The following is a 12,939-nucleotide window of genomic DNA, read 5'->3' as shown; positions in this document are numbered from 1 at the left end:
TAGCATACAGACAAGAGAGTGGAATCTATCTTCTCATCTGGCTCTTGGCAAAAAAGTGAATAAGAGTATTTCCCAAAATGTCAGACTATTGCTTTAACAAATTAAAGTTGTATAAACTTGGAACCAGATGGAACCAGATGTACAAACCTATAAGAACCTAGCATTAAGCATGACAAAGAGTAAAATATCATATGGATGCAATCTTAAATCCACTTGTGTGTTATCATTCTCCTTGAATCTAATAGTCAAGGTACAAAAATTAGTTTTCATTTTATGCAATCAATTATTTTATCACTTTTTGGTGTTAAAAAAGTCCTGCAAATCACCTTTAAGCCTTGATTTATTTGGGGAATTTTTCCACTGAAATACATCTACATTCAAAATGTCTGCGTCAGAAAGAACATTTTTCTTCTCTCACTTAAATATGGAGCTTTGGTGCAGCAATCATTGTCAAGGTGAAATTAAAACATTGTTATCTTCGAGAAAAAGTAACAAAACAACAACATAAGACATCAATTCAGGGCAGGATAGCTTTCTGTAAGCCATCAACAGCTCTCTGCCCTTCATTAGGATTCTGTAAGCACAGTCATCAGGCCAACAGATCATGCTATCGAATAAAGAAAAAACAGGCAATCAAAGTCACATTCATTGCTCCATTGTTTTACATTTTAATCATTTGCAAGACTTAATTACAGGATTGAAATGTAACTAACGAACAAGCAAATTAATTTTCACCTTAACCTTTGAAAGGCAAGCAGGCCAGATACAGGCTTTATCCCATCTGATCGATTATGATCTCTCGGCTCGAACAGAATGGATTCCCATGCAAATTCAAGCGGATCAATCCACATTCCAGCGGAATCAATGAAACAGCTTTTCCAGACCTTCCAGAGACAATTGTATGATTAGGAGATGAGATGATAATGACTAGAGAAATATCACAGGATCAGTACAAATTATACTAAATCAAAACAAAGGAGCGTGTAACCTGTGTTTTGAATAATAAGAAAGAAACTACAGCGTCTCAAGACAGGCAAGAGCGCAAAAGTAAAAGCAAGAGAAAAAGGTACTTCTCACATACAGTTCTTCAAATTCCAAATAGTAGAGCTTTAAAAGCCACAGCGGAGGCCTTTTCCTCCCTCATCCCTGTCTCTGTTCTCGCTGCCTTTGATTCCTACTGAGCAGGGTAAAGATGTGAGAGAGGTGGCTGCTTAGGCTGGGTCTCTTGACAACTGGGCGTCACATGTATTCCAGTGTTGTAACTATTATACAGCAAGGGAGGTGGTGTGTGTGACATGCAAAAGCTCTGATGCAGGGAGCGGACAGGATTGTATTTTTCCACTATAAAAAAAAATTATTTGACAGTAATGACAGTAAACATTATGTCTGTTTTTTGGGTCAGTTATGAAACAGTGTTTGTCGTGATTAATGCAGGTGTTGAATAGGTAAATATGTATTTTTAAATTTCCCAACAGTAACCTCTTGCAGTTCAACATTTTGGCCAATACACTTATGTGCTTTCTTGCCAAGAGTGAGATAAAAAGATTATCGATCTTATCAAACTCTTGGCAAGAAGATAGTTGTAAATAATGCCAAATAAATTGAATTTCTACTTTTGCTGGGCTAACCATGGATTATTGAATTACTGCAGTCAAATTTCACCAGCCTAACCCTATCCCCCCCAAGAAATGTTTGACCAGTCACAAAAGAAGTAATTCAATCATTTTGAATCATGTTTTTGGCCACTGATGAATATTAGTCCAATATTCTCTCTCCTTTTAGCTCAGTTTTGCTCTCCACCAGCTCCTGATGGAAATACATGGCTCATTAGCTGCTAATTGCTCGACTATGTTCACTAGCTAGTTGCTAACTGTGTCTGTCAGATATTTTGGTGCAGAGCAGGCTGTGTACAGGGGGTTTTAGATTATTTTTCTCTGACAACAGCTGCCTGCTGCTGCTGGAAAAACAGTAAATTGGTGGGAAAGCAAAACTAATAGTCTGTAGTTTCGTCATTACAAGTGACACCTTTCACATAAACGTAGTCATTTAATCCATTGCTGATATAAAAAGATTAATGGTAGAAGCTTTAACTATTGAAATGGAATTCTTTGTAAATTGTGTCTCAAAGCTTTCTCTTCTATGGAAGTAACACAATTCTGGTGGAGAAATACAAAATACTTTTATTTGATTTTATTCACTTAAAAATAGTCAAATTGTTAAAAAATACTGACTTTCAATATCTCTCAAATATCACAATCAGCCTTAAAAGCACTCATCATGTGTGACTTGTATTGTAGAATGTAAACTCTGCCTCAGGTTATTAAAAAAAAAACCCAATACTGAATACTGCAGACATGTCTTTAAAGATAGCTACAGCCCCCATTTAAACATGTAAGAATATATGAACTAGTTGGTTTAAACATGTGCGGTTCAGGCAATTCAAACATAAGGTTACAACACCTTTGCTCATGGTAGGAAACTTCACATGAGTTGCATCAGCTGGGAATGAAACTGAGGTTGTCAGAGGGAAAGTCACAGTTTTACATTCCACTGAACCATTTCAATGTCAAACTTCTCTGCTGTGTCCTCTACGCCATATATATATACTGTAGAGGGGAAATATACGCTATATCTTCCACTTTCTCACAGAGTACATCATTTGCATTTGAACACATTGTGCTTAATTCACAAAATGTTACACCAGCCTGGTGTGTGTGTGTGTGTGTGCATATTCACTTGTGTCTATTCTGTACCTGTACATGTTTCTGTAAAATGTAATATGCACTTCTTTGTCCTCCCTTGGAACAACTTTTTTCCCCAGTTGATATAATATGCTGGGAGGGTGGTGCGCTGCGTTAAGCGCCATTGTGTTGCCTTGGCCGAGGACTGCAGGAAGTTGTGATTGGCACGAGGCCCAGAAACAAGGTGAGGACAAACACTCACTGACATCCACAAATCTACAGACGCATATCTGCTACACAGTGCATATCAGTAGTGTGGGTGTGTGTTTGTGGGTGGGTAGTGGGGATAAGTGTTGTGTGGACGCATGTGAGCACGTGTTCGAGTGTTCGAGTGTGTGTGCACATGTATGAGCAGGCCCACCTTTCATCTGTGCTGAGATTTGGAAAGGCTTCACTTTGCACAGTCTCCTTAATTCTCCCTTAATTCATTTGTGCAGATTCACTTGGCTGCTGGGATAACCTGGGAATGATAATGAAGTGGAGGAGGAAAGAAAGAGGTAGAATGAGGCAGAGAGAGAGAGAGAGAGAGAGAGAGTGAAGGACATGAAAACATCACAGCACATGGCTCCCTCTCCTATCTCCCCTTTGAATGTGTTCGGAATGGATTTAGGGCTTTTCACCAAGTCTTTTAAGAGAAGATGGATCTTATTAGTGCTGATTGCTAGTCATAGGACGTTTTCTGCCTTGGGAACTCACCTTACGTGACCCTTTCACAGATGCACAGGGACTGTAGCGTGACTAGGGTTGGGGTTTGAAAGCATTTTATTGAATCTGATACGACTATAAATCTGCTTATCAGATCCACATCTATTGAAAATCTTTCATTGGAACATTTCTAAGTAACTAAAGTAAAAAAAATAAATAACATTCAAGCTGCTTTAGTTGGCCGGCTAATTAATGTTCCCAACCGTAGGTATGACCTGAAAATGAGATGACCTGCATAACATATTACAGGATAATTAAATACAGTATGTATCTGACAACTTTTGCACATCTTAACTTTTATAAAATACTTGTTCTAATAACTGGAAATCTCAATTTGGAGATATCATGTTCATTATATTATATATAAATATAAGTGGGAGACTCTGACTAGTGATAGGGATAATTTGACTTGAGAAAACTCACCTCTCTGTGGGTCTTGTTGGACTGCAAAAATACACCATCCGCTTGCTGTTGTAGAGTGGTGTTCAAGAGTGGTGCTACTTCGCTTTTTTTCCAATCTTTGTTACATCTTGGCGTTTAGGAAAGATACAGAACTTAACGCTTTCTTTCAGTGCATTGTTGTGGTTCTATGGCCCACAACTTTACTGTTTTGGTTCAGTCTCCACGCTCTCATCTGCGTTACCAGACGCAGCAGATAGCTGTTTTAAAGTAGTAAATTAAATTAAAGTAAAAAATGTCAGATAAACTCACACACTACCTGACCAGCACCAAATGACAGAGAGATAAAGGTAACAACTAGCTGGGGGATAAAGTGGAGCATTTAGCAGCTGGAGAAACAGTTATTTAGATATTTAGTTGCTTAGTTTGATAGTTGGTGGAGAGTAAAACAGAGCTAAAAGGAGAATGAATATTGGACTTTCATTCATCAGGTGAACACAAACTCTAAATAAGCCATTGTTAGTTAACCATATCAACTTTATATGGATAATTTGGTGATATTGTGTCAACTTTTTGGTAGTGCCCTTAAGTGGCCAAAAAATATGTGAGTGCAGGTTTAAGGAATTAGCATTCATTAGCATTAACAGCTGATATGAGTCTGCTGCTGGCGAAGTTTGAAAGCAACAGTCAACTGTTAGAGACTGTAAGAAACTTTCTATCGAAATGTTTTCTACTTTCCTCTTGATTTATAAAAAAAGAGTGAAGACAGATAAAATATTCAATAAGAGCTTCATTAGCCCCACTGGTTAATGTATTCATGTGTTTCATAAAACTGGAAACGGATCCGACCATCGTAATGCAACCCTAAGCATGACTAAGAATAAAAGATTATATGAATTATATGATTATATATATATATGATTTTATATTATCAAATAATCAAGCAGGAGGATTCAGTCTCCATAAATCTAAATGACTTAGTTTTAAAAGCATCACAACTAGTTCTAATCTTTAACAACTGATATTTTTGTTAATTTTTGAGATGAATATTCTTTGAACCAGCAAATCATTTTGAATTTCCTGGCTTTACTTAATTGAGCTGTATGCATGTCTTGATTAAATAAGTATTCCGAATGGGTTCAATTACTTTTCTGTAACTAATTGATCTTGCCTGAAACAATGGCACCAATAGAGTAGTCCCAGCAGGACACAGGCCGCCCCTCCAGGAAAGCAAAAGCAAATGCTGCTACTAATTGAAATGATTTCAATTAATATGGAGCCTAATCGAGGCTAACTATACAGCATCACAGTGGGTCAAGCAGTCGGAGTTTATTCCTGTTTCACTCAGACTCCTTTTTGTTTTGACCCAGCACCTCTCTGTTTTGACAATCTCGCCCTCCTCAATACACAAAGCAACAATTCATCCTGCAGAGAAGAACGAGCAGACGCGGGGGGAGAAAAAAAAAAAAAAAGGGAGCTTGGAGCGGGGCCGATCGATAAACAGAGTCGGAGCTGTGATTTATTTACCGCTGTGTGTTATGTAGAGGCGAGAGGAGGAGAAGAAAAGCCTTCTGATATGGCCACAGGCAGCCGACATAATGGGGCCCTCTCAATCTTCAGTGAGTGGCTTGTTGGATTGTCAGGCAGGTTTCCGCCGGTGTTCAAAAGCGCTATCCGATCAAACCCCTGAGACGCAAGCGACCAGACAGATGATTACTCACTTTAAACGATCCGGGAGGGGGAAAAAAGAGAAATAACTACAGCGGATATTGATGACTCAATAGACTCAGTGACAGACGATTCCATTTGTGTCTGAATAAAGTGTTGACTGTCTTGGATCAATCATAATATAGGCCTCTTATTGAGCATAAAAAACATGTTTAATGTCATTAAATTCTATCTAGCTTCTCCCCCCCTCCTCCTCCTCTTCCTCCTCCTCTGCCTCTTCCTTTCCTTCTTTCCTAGAAGCTTACACATATCTGGCAGCTCTACAGTACAAGCGTGTGTGTGTGCTTAGGTAGAAAGACAGTGGGGGATGGGGATATGAGTTGTGTTGGTGGGGAGGAGGGAAGGAGGAGGAGGAGGAGGAGGAAAGGCATGGGTGAACAAGGGGAGATGGGAGAAAAAAAAAGAAAAAGAAACCTCGGAGGCAATCATTTCTGGCAGAGCGGTGGCAGTCAGTTTGGGTGTGTGTGTGTGTGTTTTGTAATTTCTGATGGTTTGGATGTGGCCGACGCTCAGCTAGGGCCAATAACAGTTTACAGACTGCTGATGTCATCACATTTTGACAAACTTCTCAATCTGGAGTGACCTTCGTGGTGCTGAAACACACCTCTCTCTCTGCATCTACTCTACTCCCCCTCATCTCTGTGCGGAAGTTGCCACTAGCAGGGGATGTTTGGGTTTATTACAGGGATTTGACTACGAGGAATATACCATTTACATAATAGTCAGATTTTATACAGTAATGAGGAATATAAGCTGTTAGATGGCCTGTGAAATCCTGTAAAGTAAAAAAAAAACTGCATTTATAAAACATCTCAGAGTAGCAAATCAGTTCAAACTGGCTGAAAATGTTCAAAGTGAAAATGCTGTCCTATTTTTACTAACAGTAAAAGCAGCAAGTCAACTTTCTTCACTTAGAAAACGACTCCTGTGTGAGTGGTGTTCTAACCTGCTGCAGGAGACGGTGTTCAGGCAGAGACAGATGTCAACGCACGTATTAAAAGTTACTGTTTAGTCAGAAATGAAGTGATTTTTGTGACTGACCTTGTGCGGGATGCAAATGAGAACACATGCTCTCTCCACACAAAAAAAAAAAATCAATGTCCCCGCGACCTCACAGCGACAGGGCATGTTTGCAGCATGATGATGATTTGGGCTTGTCATAAACAACAATTACAGCATGTCATGTTATTTTAACAAGCATTCCTGCAAATTAGTATTTATTTACTTGTTTAAAAAAAAAACAGCAGGGCTCTTGTTTTTATCATTTTAAAAAATATATCCAGGTTTCAGCCAGGTTTAAGTTTGTATGATCATCTTTCTCCACTTTTAGCATCATTACACTGGCTACCCGTTTGTTGTGGGATTGATTTTAAAATTTGATTGATCAGGATCTTCACAACCAGGCTTCAGATTATATTTCAAAGTTGCTCCTCAGACAAGAACTCTGAATTTAAGACTAGAGGGAATCAAGTCTATGCTGTCAGGTCAAACTCTGGAATGATCTGCATGAGGAGATCAACTTTATCATTAATTATTATTATTATAATATTTGAGAGTCAGTCTATTTCCAGTGACTGAGTGACGTTACAGAAACAATACATTTTCCTCCCACCTGTAAGGACTTATCAGTTAACAGGAAGTGGAAGAGTCCATGTTCTCCATGGTAAGGTTCCCAAACAGCCTGCAGAGTTTGTGACATCATCGCTGTGTTTGCAATATTACACAATACATTCAAGATGTTATTATATGAAGATAATTCACAGTTTTTAATCAAATCTACATTTTTAAAGCCTAATGCGAATGGATTACTGGTCAATATTATTGCTAATAATATTTAGGGCATTCATTTTTCCTTGCATATTTTTTCATATATAACCTAGATAACAATTACATTACATTATATTATTTGCCTATACTGTATACATGAAGCCTACATGTATAAAAGAAATTTTATTCTAATTTTCTATTATTGTATTCTAATTTTTCAAACAACTGTCAGAAACTGTCATCAAAATTTCTACTATGTGGCTGAAAGTGTCCTAAGAGAGAGACATCACACTCTGTCCTGCAGTAGTTTGCTCAAAGTCAGGTTGGGAAGCTGCAAAACTAACTCTGAGGTAGGAGGCTTTGAACTTTAAACTAGAGTCTGAGATGCTAGATAATTGTGGGATTGTACTTGTATACATATACTTAAGTATATATGTATAAAAGTAAGTAAAAATACATATAAGCTTATATGCATATACTGTAAATACATACGTCTGATTGCTGACGATGCAAATAAGCATCACCAACCTGTGTGATCTAGGAGATAATGTGATAAACCTGTGGAGGGTTGACACTCACCTCATCAGTCAGGCCCTGTCCTCAACAAACCCCTCCCCCAAAGACTTCCACCAGATCTCCCCTTTCTACCACACACCTGCCCCCCACCGCCGGAGGCCTTCGCCCTGGGGCCCACCTGACTGACAGCTGTTGATTTGGATCTCTCCATCACACGCCAGATAAAAGAGGGATTCAGGACTCATTCCTGCTTCTCCCTCCGTTCCATTCCTCCCTCCAATCCCCGGCGCAAACGCAATTCCCCGGGACCGGACTTCTACAGGCTCTCCTAATGAAGTCATTCCCAGCACACATGATTGGGTGAGATTGCCACCACACCACACCACCACCACCACCACCGCCGCCGCCGCCGCTGCTGCCACGATCCCCGCTCTCCCCTCACACATCTCAGGTCTCCCATCCCCCATCTCCACTGAGTCTACTCATGTGGAAACAGCAAGTGGTTGTGTGCATTTTCTGTGGGCATCCATTCCCTCCCTGCGTGTGTGTGTGTTTGTACATCTGCGACACGTGTGATGTGTGTGAGTGTGTGTGTAGGTGTGTGTTCTTAACTAAGCTAACACAGCCTGACTGGCTACTAATTGGATGTCTCCATCGGCAGTTATACACGCTGTGGCATTATGGCCAAGAGAAAATCACATAGGAAACTACACCTCCAACTCAATTCACTGTGGAGAAAACAGAACAAGGGCAGCAGTGAGGGATTCTCCTTGTAGTAAAGGGAAATATCAGATGATGGTGGTGGTACAGTATGTGCTATGATAAAATAAATCAGAGAAGCAGAAATCGAGTTGTTTCAATCTGTCCATCACTGTCTGGGAAGATGAAAGGCTTTGATGAGTAATGATCTGAGAAAAGGTAGACAGCTAATGAATCTCTCATAATGTCACCCACAGAAAAAAAAAAATACCCCCACCCACTCTGGAAAAAAAAAACTGTCTTTGTGGAGGTCTCTTGCACAGCCTAATGCACATCACAGTCCCTGATAGTTCACTCAGCGACACCTTCTCAGTAGGAATCCTCCAGAGACAACTTCGCTGGCTGTCAGTCGGTCGGTCTGCCACTCACCGCTAACGCGACAGCCCGTCCCCGAGTGCCTGTGAACACTCCACAAGCGCCGCTATTCTGACAACACACACACACGAAAAGCAAGAGAGTGTTTCTGAAGGTACCCTCCTGTGACGAGGCTCGTTTTAAGTTTTTTTTTTTTTGTTTTTTTTTTTCTGCCGAGGGAGGTGGGCATCGGAGTGAGGATGACTCACGTCTGACTCCCTGTTAGCGAGGGGGCTGTGCGATCAAATGGATCTGATTTTTTGGCGCCTTTGAATCTCGATGATGGCGGCTCAGGAGCCTCGTAAGAGACGAGCTGGATTGATAACAGCCAGCTGTTTAAACCTAAAGAACATCTCTGATGTGGAATAGTGACGGATACCTTGTAGATAAGACAATCAGACCTAAATGAATGAAAATCATGCGGAAGTGTGTGACGCTTTCTGAATTCACAGTGTAATTAGAAAATTATTCCTGTTGAGATTCAGAATCCCTGATAAGTATCAATTAATAAACTTGACATAGAATTTGCATGACAATAAATGCAATGCATTATCAATATGCCAACATCATGCATTATTAAAGATGTACAATATTAACATAATAATATATTAGCATAATCAAGACCATTTGCATGAGAGATGTTCTTGTAAACCACACAGGATCTCCACGCATCAGCAGAAAGTGAAACCAATTCATTTTCTTCCACGTCTTCATTCTTCAGCCAGGTCAGAGCTTTGTGGGATCTCACATTAGTTCCAGTCACATCGACGGCGTTCATTATTCTGATTCAATGGATCCAGCGCTGACTCTGTGTCCAGAGCGGTTGTACTTTGGCAGGTGGACATGACTGCTCTAAAGAGATGTTCTGTGGTAATGAAATGAAATCGCCATTGTTGAGTGCATTTCTCTTTCAAAGAAGAAGTTGCATTGGAAGTTATTGCGTGAAGGTTGACAAGGATGAAAGGGGAGGATTCAACAGTACATTTGCTCAAATAATATACCACAGTTTTATACAATTTTGAGGTACGTGTACTAGTACAATATTTCCTTGTACTAGTTCACAAGAAAATATTGTACTTCTTATTTTCAGACATAAGATGTATCTAATGGCTGTAGTTGGTACTTACCTATCAGATTCACATTTTACATACAAAACATATGATTACGTCATTATTAATTTAACTACCCAACAGTATACCCAACAAAGTAGTTACTAAACCACTCTACCTCAACCAACTACACCATTAAGATACTAAATAAACATTATGCATCAGTAATAAAAATATACCAGTGATGGGGGCAATTCTGCCTACACACAGTATTGACTACTTTTACCTTTTATACTTCAAAGCAACACTAACCTTTGAAAGATGAAATAACACATTCTTCATCTCGCAAGTAAAATGTTGATTCATGAGAAATAAAAAGCACCCCTGCTCAGTTCAATGTATGTGTTTATGCACACACCATAGTCGTTTTCATCAAGATAGGGGACAATTATTTCACTGCTTAACACACCTACTGAGCGCAACTTTCAACACCATGGACAGCACCTCAGCAGACGAAAAATTAAGTTTTGTCTCCCAAAATCCACCAAGATATTTGTCAGTGTGCACAAGCGCAGGCTGCTGGCTAAATGGCGACACATTCTGTGACAGCTTTTTTTTTAAAACAAGGTACAAATCTGTTTTAGGCCTATAAATAACTTTATAGGCTATAACATAAAAATAACTTTAACTTACTTCTTCACAACGCTATGCCACAAGCTGGTCGCGAGTTTACAAAGATTAGAACGTCAAAACATTAAATCGCAATTGCACTTTGTTAATAACAAAAACCAAGAAAGAGCCTTTAAAGAAAGTTACCTTTAAGACGATTGCCAGGTACTTTACACTTTCCAGTCTTTCTTCTTAGTTAGAGTTTATTTTCTGGAGCTCTCAGGTCTCAGGTAAACCACCTCTTATGTTTGGCCGTCTTAATATGATCTTTTATATCGGCATTTCATCCATGCACAAATGAAAATGTATTCCTCTAGTGTGCGCAGAACACAGCATATTCTTTGCCGGGTACTTTACGAAAGAACTAAGCCTCCTGGAGCTCTTTAGAAAAGACTTACTTTGTCTTTGGTATGATAGCTAACTGTTAGCATACTGACAGGTTCTCTCAGAAAGAGCCACAAGCGTCACAGGCTAGCAACAGCCTTGACAATGACAGATTGATTGACTGACATACATACAGACAAATCAGTGTTGAATTCAGACGCCTGGTGCATTGTTTATGTTTTATATTGGGTAAACTAATAATGAGTGGGACAGAACATGATTAATGTCTATGTAAGTGCTGAAAATGAATTTTGAAACCAGGACATTTTAGTGACCAGTAGCTTATGGTGGCTAATGTTGCTTACTTTAGCTAGATATTCTTTAGCATTTTTAGCATGAAATATTAGCCCGTAATTGTCACTTATGGCAACATTGCACAGTAAAATGTAGTTGCTTTAAACATTAAACTTAAATTAAGACACAATGACATATTATCACTTTAAGTTGATTTGGCAAATGTGTTGCAAACAGTGTCCTATTTATACAGCTGATACGAGTGACATTGGTATTCATTTGGAGTCGTGTTTCTGACCATCTGATGAATGTAAGTCTTCGTAGCTTTGTTTTGGTCCCCAACTACTGATGGAAATACTTAGCTCTTTAGCAGCTAAATGCTGCTGTGTTTACCAGCTAGTTGCTAACTGTCATTTATTTGGTGGTATAGTTAGGTAGCATACAGTCACCTGCTACTTAAACAACGCTATGACAGCAGTGATACTGAAGCAAAATGGTAAAGTTGATGAAACAATGAGCTGAGAGATGCTAAAATACTTCGTAGAGCACACATAGTCATTTGATCCATTATAAATATAAAAATATTGATTACAGCAGCAGCCTTAAGCACATTCTGATGCTAACACTTATTTACTTTTACCTGCAGCAACAGAGCATTCTACCTTGTAGTAAAGGATCTGAGGACTTCTTCCATCACTGCTGAATAGTCAATTATTATCATTTCACTTTGCTTGATATGTATGGTTGCAGTTTAGGAGTTATGAATATCGGTAATGGACTATTCTACTGCACTGTGGTCTATTTCCCAAACTGTAGTCCTGCATGGACAGATGTGGTAGAAAGTGGACAATATTAATTTAAATTGTATGTTAGAATACATGTTATCAGATTGGTATTTTTTCATCATTAAATCAGAAAGGTATGGGTTTTCAAGTTATATTCAAAGTGAAGCAATGTGCCCCTGATAAAACAAAGCATAGGCACTTAGCATGTGTTCTCCTAGTTAAGATTCCCTCTCAGCAGTAATACAATGTTTCTGAGTGTCTGCTGGAAAACAAGTGGAAGGTCAAGAACACGAACAATAGATGTTGATTCCAATTATGTGTAAAGCATTGAACAAGATGCGCTAATGATGGCATTGTCGGGAGAAAAAAGGTGTTTATGTGCTACTCTCCCAAAGCCTGTGGAACAGTTTATTAAGCAAAGGCTTTATTTCCATAAAGGCTGATAAGACTTCAAATGATTCACTGAAAAACAGTCCTGGCATCAGCACAGCAAAGCTGCGTGTGTATTTATCTCTCCCGACGCTTGGAGACAATCAAGACAAAGATGATAGCACATTTTGAAATGCAGCACAGAGACATAATGAGATTGCAGCTACTTCAGGAACAAAACCAGACAAAATGCTTTTTTTCATAAATGGCTCCTTGTTTTATTCACTCACACCTAAAAAAAAAAGGCCATCGTTTTCAATTAATGAAGCAGGGAATTGAGTCCGAGGTCCTGCGGGATATGGATTAACCATGATGGCTTGAGGGCCCAATCTCACACTGAGTCTGCGCTGCGGTCTGCATGGAGGAATTTCTCATTCAAGGCCTCGGCCAGCCTTCCTCCCCGGCTCCCCCCCCCCAGCC

General features: G+C 39.4%; 1 long non-coding RNA gene across 8 annotated transcripts; it reads right to left on the bottom strand.

Moving 5' to 3' along the window:
• Positions 1 to 322: 322 nt before the first annotated feature.
• LOC121891665 lies at positions 323 to 11,240 on the bottom strand. 8 transcript variants are annotated; one of them, XR_006094108.1, is made up of 5 exons: positions 3,870 to 6,513; positions 3,103 to 3,201; positions 2,754 to 2,886; positions 736 to 1,341; positions 323 to 607 (listed from the first exon to the last, which is right to left on the bottom strand). It is a non-coding gene; the product is annotated as an uncharacterized LOC121891665 (long non-coding RNA). The 8 variants fall into 8 exon arrangements; XR_006094112.1 differs by having other exon boundaries at positions 742 to 1,341; XR_006094110.1 differs by lacking the exon at positions 323 to 607 and adding an exon at positions 3,438 to 3,479 and having other exon boundaries at positions 615 to 1,341.
• Positions 11,241 to 12,939: the final 1,699 nt, after the last annotated feature.

This window comes from Thunnus maccoyii, chromosome 24 (assembly GCF_910596095.1).
Source record: "Thunnus maccoyii chromosome 24, fThuMac1.1, whole genome shotgun sequence".
In the NCBI taxonomy this organism is placed as follows: domain Eukaryota; kingdom Metazoa; phylum Chordata; class Actinopteri; order Scombriformes; family Scombridae; genus Thunnus; species Thunnus maccoyii.
The sequence above is the reverse complement of the archived record's forward strand: the minus strand, read 5'-3'. Positions and strand labels throughout refer to the sequence as shown.